The following is a 7111-nucleotide window of genomic DNA, read 5'->3' as shown; positions in this document are numbered from 1 at the left end:
CTTCCACCTTGTTCCTCTTTGCAACCTCTCCAATAATAATTTTTACCCGTGCACGAAAATACACGAACAAAGATAAAGACCCAGTTGGATCAGCACGTAGGTGTCGATGTGATCATCAACCCTCCGTCGCTAGTAAATTTCCCTTATGGAAAATCACACAAGATACACATGATCTGGTCACCCTCAACTCGGGCGTTTTCTGTATTTTTATTCAACTCCAAAACTGATCTATACATGGCCGAAGCCTGGCTTTATATGCCAAAGTAAACGCACGCGGTACCTACCAAAGTAGCTAGACTCACGGATAAGAGTCCTAGGAAATCACGTTATGTTCCAACTTGGTTTCTTGTCACGTACAACACGCACAAGGAAACAAAGTGGATATCTTTTCAAACAGAAAATAATAAACTACCTAACAAACTCTGTCCTACTTGATGGAAATTAGGAAGGAACCTAATCTTATTTTCCCTGGCGGTGTACGGAAGGTAGGAATTATCTGATCAGGTACTGGTTCTTGGTAGCTCTTCATGCATGCTTCATTCATACGTGTATCACCTGAATTTGTCCTTTTATTACTGTTTGTTTTTAACCTCCAACACCTATCATGTGTATCACCCAAACAATGAGGTTCTGAAGTATAACTGGCAAAATCGATCAAACCAGGGCCACATAATATTCGTACGCGTCCATCCTTGCCACAGTTTAGCTGACGTTGCACTGCATCTATATTTTCTTTGCATGTGAACATCTCTATATTCTTGGCCATAGAATAATTATTTATCTGAGTAGCTAAATTATTGCTCATGGCTTTAATTGATTTTGGTTCATTCGGGACAACACTTAATGGCACACTGGATGCAACCATGTTCGTATCATCCTCTCTTCCTTCAAGAAAAACCGTCCTCGGTTTTGAGTCTAATTTCAGCGCAACTTTCCTCTCTGGAACTTGCTTCTCTATGGATATTGCATTGTCTCTCGTCGGTTTCAACACATGCTTCTTTCCATCATGCATGAATGTGTATGTATTTAATTTTCTAGCATGCACTGCATCATGATCAAACTGCCACGGTCTTCCCAATAGCAACTGACACGCGTCCATCGGCACAACATCACAATCCACCTTATCAATATAATCTCCTACTGCAAACTTCACACGTACCTTATGTGTGATCTTTAATTTTACGGAATTGTAAAGCCACTCCACATAGTGGGGTTGTGGGTGCCTCCACATGGACAAACCCAAAGCCTGCACGAGATCTTTGCTAATGGCGTTGGTAAAACTGCCACCATCACTTATCATCTTGCATGCATGGCCCTTGACCATGCACTGTGTTTTAAAAACACTCCATCGCTGCCCCTTTGCATCGCCATCCTCTTGCACCTTCTCCACCAGGAGATTTAGCCCCTTTATGGGTGCATCAACTTCATCTTTTATTTCTTCGAGCTCCCCTCTTCTCTTCCGGAAATGATTTTTTCCAATCTACAGTGAACACATCTGTTGGCATGAGAATAAAACAAATTTGTTGGCCCTTCCATGCTAGAGAATAACTATTTTTCTTGACATCCCGAACAGCCCCGACTCGCTTGCACCATGGGTTCCTGAGTAGCAGATGGCACGACACCATGGACACGGGACAAACATGAAAAAATTCCACACAACAATATTTCCCCAGATCAAAAATTAGCAAAATCTGATGTGTAATTTTGATTTCACCTTTGAACCACTTTAGCCTGTACGGCCTTTCAAGATGTGACATCTTCAGCCCCAATTTTTCCACCACCTCGATGCTCACCATGTTGACTACAGTACTCTCATCGATCGTCAAATTGACACGATGTTCCTTCACGACGCAATGAGTGTGAAAAAGAACGACCTCACCGACGCCTTCCTCCTCCATCAATATGTTCTTGCTCAACGCCTTGATGCTCGGCTCCCCAGACGACATTGCCAATTGATCGCCGTGACCAACCTTAGCTCTGAATACCACTTGATGAAGCAAGGACTAGCGAGAAGCCAATTCGTGCGTGTAGACGGCCCGATCTTTCACGGTGATGCTTGATCAACAGTTCTTCCACCTTGTTCCTCTTTGCAACCTCTCCAATAATAATTTTTACCCGTGCACGAAAATACACGAACAAAGGTAAAGACCCAGTTGGATCAGCACGTAGGTGTCGATGTGATCATCAACCCTCCGTCGCTAGTAAATTTCCCTTATGGAAAATCACACAAGATACACATGATCTGGTCACCCTCAACTCGGGCGTTTTCTGTATTTTTATTCAACTCCAAAACTGATCTATACATGGCCGAAGCCTGGCTTTATATGCCAAAGTAAACGCACGCGGTACCTACCAAAGTAGCTAGACTCACGGATAAGAGTCCTAGGAAATCACGTTATGTTCCAACTTGGTTTCTTGTCACGTACAACACGCACAAGGAAACAAAGTGGATATCTTTTCAAACAGAAAATAATAAACTACCTAACAAACTCTGTCCTACTTGATGGAAATTAGGAAGGAACCTAATCTTATTTTCCCTGGCGGTGTACGGAAGGTAGGAATTATCTGATCAGGTACTGGTTCTTGGTAGCTCTTCATGCATGCTTCATTCATACGTGTATCACCTGAATTTGTCCTTTTATTACTGTTTGTTTTTAACCTCCAACACCTATCATGTGTATCACCCAAACAATGAGGTTCTGAAGTATAACTGGCAAAATCGATCAAACCAGGGCCACATAATATTCGTACGCGTCCATCCTTGCCACAGTTTAGCTGACGTTGCACTTCATCTATATTTTCTTTGCATGTGAACATCTCTATATTCTTGGCCATAGAATAATTATTTATCTGAGTAGCTAAATTATTGCTCATGGCTTTAATTGATTTTGGTTCATTCGGGACAACACTTAATGGCACACTGGATGCAACCATGTTCGTATCATCCTCTCTTCCTTGAAGAAAAACCGTCCTCGGTTTTGAGTCTAATTTCAGTGCAACTTTCCTCTCTGGAACTTGCTTCTCTATGGATATTGCATTGTCTCTCGTCGGTTTCAACACATGCTTCTTTCCACCATGCATGAATGTGTATGTATTTAATTTTCTAGCATGCACTGCATCATGATCAAACTGCCACGGTCTTCCCAATAGCAACTGACACGCGTCCATCGGCACAACATCACAATCCACCTTATCAATATAATCTCCTACTGCAAACTTCACACGTACCTTATGTGTGATCTTTAATTTTACGGAATTGTAAAGCCACTCCACATAGTGGGGTTGTGGGTGCCTCCACATGGACAAACCCAAAGCCTGCACGAGATCTTTGCTAATGGCGTTGGTAAAACTGCCACCATCACTTATCATCTTGCATGCATGGCCCTTGACCATGCACTGTGTTTTAAAAACACTCCATCGCTGCCCCTTTGCATCGCCATCCTCTTGCACCTTCTCCACCAGGAGATTTAGCCCCTTTATGGGTGCATCAACTTCATCTTTTATTTCTTCGAGCTCCCCTCTTCTCTTCCGGAAATGATTTTTCCAATCTACAGTGAACACATCTGTTGGCATGAGAATAAAACAAATTGTTGGCCCTTCCATGCTAGAGAATAACTATTTTTCTTGACATCCCGAACAGCCCCGACTCGCTTGCACCATGGGTTCCTGAGTAGCAGATGGCACGACACCATGGACACGGGACAAACATGAAAAAATTCCACACAACAATATTTCCCCAGATCAAAAATTAGCAAAATCTGATGTGTAATTTTGATTTCACCTTTGAACCACTTTAGCGTGTACGGCCTTTCAAGATGTGACATCTTCAGCCCCAATTTTTCCACCACCTCGATGCTCACCATGTTGACTACAGTACTCTCATCGATCGTCAAATTGACACGATGTTCCTTCACGACGCAATGAGTGTGAAAAAGAACGACCTCACCGACGCCTTCCTCCTCCATCAATATGTTCTTGCTCAACGCCTTGATGCTCGGCTCCCCAGACGACATTGCCAATTGATCGCCGTGACCAACCTTAGCTCTGAATACCACTTGATGAAGCAAGGACTAGCGAGAAGCCAATTCGTGCGTGTAGGCGGCCCGATCTTTCACGGTGATGCTTGATCAACAGTTCTTCCACCTTGTTCCTCTTTGCAACCTCTCCAATAATAATTTTTACCCGTGCATGAAAATACACGAACAAAGATAAAGACCCAGTTGGATTAGCACGTAGGCGTCGATGTGATCATCAACCCTCCATCGCTAGTAAATTTCCCTTATGGAAAATTACACAAGATACACATGATCTGGTCACCCTCAACTCGGGCGTTTTCTGTATTTTTATTCAACTCCAAAACTGATCTATACATGGCCGAAGCCCGGCTTTATATACCAAAGTAAACGCACGCGGTACCTACCAAAGTAGCTAGACTCACGGATAAGAGTCCTAGGAAATCACGTTATGTTCCAACTTGGTTTCTTGTCATGTACAACACGCACAAGGAAACAAAGTGGATATCTTTTCAAACAGAAAATAATAAACTACCTAACAAACTCTGTCCTACTTGATGGAAATTAGGAAGGAACCTAATCTTATTTTCCCTGGCGGTGTACGAAAGGTAGGAATTATCTGATCAGGTACTGGTTCTTGGTACCTCTTCATGCATGCTTCATTCATACGTGTATCACCTGAATTTGTCCTTTTATTACTGTTTGTTTTTAACCTCCAACACCTATCATGTGTATCACCCAAACAATGAGGTTCTGAAGTATAACTGGCAAAATCGATCAAACCAGGGCCACATAATATTCGTACGCGTCCATCCTTGCCATAGTTTAGCTGACGTTGCACTGCATCTATATTTTCTTTGCATGTGAACATCTCTATATTCTTGGCCATAGAATAATTATTTATATGAGTAGCTAAATTATTGCTCATGGATTTAATTGATTTTGGTTCATTCGGGACAACACTTAATGGCACACTGGATGCAACCATGTTCGTATCATCCTCTCTTCCTTGAAGAAAAACCGTCCTCGGTTTTGAGTCTAATTTCAGCGCAACTTTCCTCTCTGGAACTTGCTTCTCTATGGATATTGCATTGTCTCTCGTCGGTTTCAACACATGCTTCTTTCCACCATGCATGAATGTGTATGTATTTAATTTTCTAGCATGCACTGCATCATGATCAAACTGCCACGGTCTTCCCAATAGCAACTGACACGCGTCCATCGGCACAACATCACAATCCACCTTATCAATATAATCTCCTACTGCAAACTTCACACGTACCTTATGTGTGATCTTTAATTTTACGGAATTGTAAAGCCACTCCACATAGTGGGGTTGTGGGTGCCTCCACATGGACAAACCCAAAGCCTGCACGAGATCTTTGCTAATGGCGTTGGTAAAACTGCCACCATCACTTATCATCTTGCATGCATGGCCCTTGACCATGCACTGTGTTTTAAAAACACTCCATCGCTGCCCCTTTGCATCGCCATCCTCTTGCACCTTCTCCACCAGGAGATGGTGCCCCTTTATGGGTGCATCAACTTCATCTTTTATTTCTTCGAGCTCCCCTCTTCTCTTCCGCAAACGATTTTTCCAATCTACAGTGAACACATCTGTTGGCATGGGAATAAAACAAATTTGTTGGCCCTTCCATGCTAGAGAATAACTATTTTTCTTGACATCCCGAACAACCCCGACTCGCTTGCACCATGGGTTCCCGAGTAGCAGATGGCACGACACCATGGACACGGGACAAACATGAAAAAATTCCGCACAACAATATTTTCCCAGATCAAAAATTAGCAAAATCTGATGCGTAATTTTGATTTCACCTTTGAACCACTTTAGCGTGTACGGTCTTTCAAGATGTGACATCTTCAGCCCCAATTTTTCCACCACCTCGATGCTCACCATATTGACTGCAGTACTCTCATCGATCGTCAAATTGACACGACGTTCCTTCATGACGCAATGAGTGTGAAAAAGAACGACCTCACCGACGCCTTCCTCCTCCATCAATATGTTCTTGCTCAACGCCTTGATGCTCGGCTCCCCAGACAACATTGCCAATTGATCGCCGTGACCAACCTTAGCTCTGAATACCACTTGATGAAGCACGGACTAGCGAGAAGCCAATTCGTGCTTGTAGATGGCCCGATCTTTCATGGTGATGCTTGATCAACAGTTCTTCCACCTTGTTCCTCTTTGCAACCTCTCCAATAATAATTTTTACCCGTGCACGAAAATACATGAACAAAGATAAAGATCCAGTTGTATCAGCACGTAGGCGTCGATGTGATCATCAACCCTCCGTCGCTAGTAAATTTCCCTCATGGAAAATCACACAAGATACACATGATCTGGTCACCCTGAACCCGGGTGTTTTCTGTATTTTTATTCAACTCCAAAACTGATCTATACATGGCCGAAGCCTGGCTTTATATGCCAAAGTAAACGCACGCGGTACCTACCAAAGTAGCTAGACTCATGGATAAGAGTCCTAGGAAATCACGTTATGTTCCAACTTGGTTTCTTGTCACGTACAACACGCACAAGGAAACAAAGTGGATATCTTTTCAAACAGAAAATAATAAACTACCTAACAAACTCTGTCCTACTTGATGGAAATTAGGAAGGAACCTAATCTTATTTTCCCTGGCGGTGTACAGAAGGTAGGAATTATCTGATCAGGTACTGGTTCTTGGTAGCTCTTCATGCATGCTTCATTCATACGTGTATCACTTGAATTTGTCCTTTTATTACTTTTTGTTTTTAACCTCCAGCACCTATCATGTGTATCACCCAAACAATGAGGTTTTGAAGTATAACTGGCAAAATCGGTCAAACCAGGGCCACATAATATTCGTACGCGTCCGTCCTTGCCACAGAGCTGACGTTGCACTGCATCTATATTTTCTTTGCATGTGAACATCTCTATATTCTTGGCCATAGAATAATTATTTATCTGAGTAGCTAAATTATTGCTCATGGCTTTAATTGATTTTGGTTCATCTGGGACAACACTTAATGGCACACTGGATGCAACCATGTTCGTATCAGGACGAGTGAGGAAGATTGGGGAGCGGGGGGAATT

This window comes from Triticum dicoccoides, chromosome 1B, assembly GCF_002162155.2.
Source record: "Triticum dicoccoides isolate Atlit2015 ecotype Zavitan chromosome 1B, WEW_v2.0, whole genome shotgun sequence".
Taxonomy (NCBI): Eukaryota; Viridiplantae; Streptophyta; class Magnoliopsida; order Poales; family Poaceae; genus Triticum; species Triticum dicoccoides.
Note: the sequence above shows the minus strand (reverse complement) of the source record.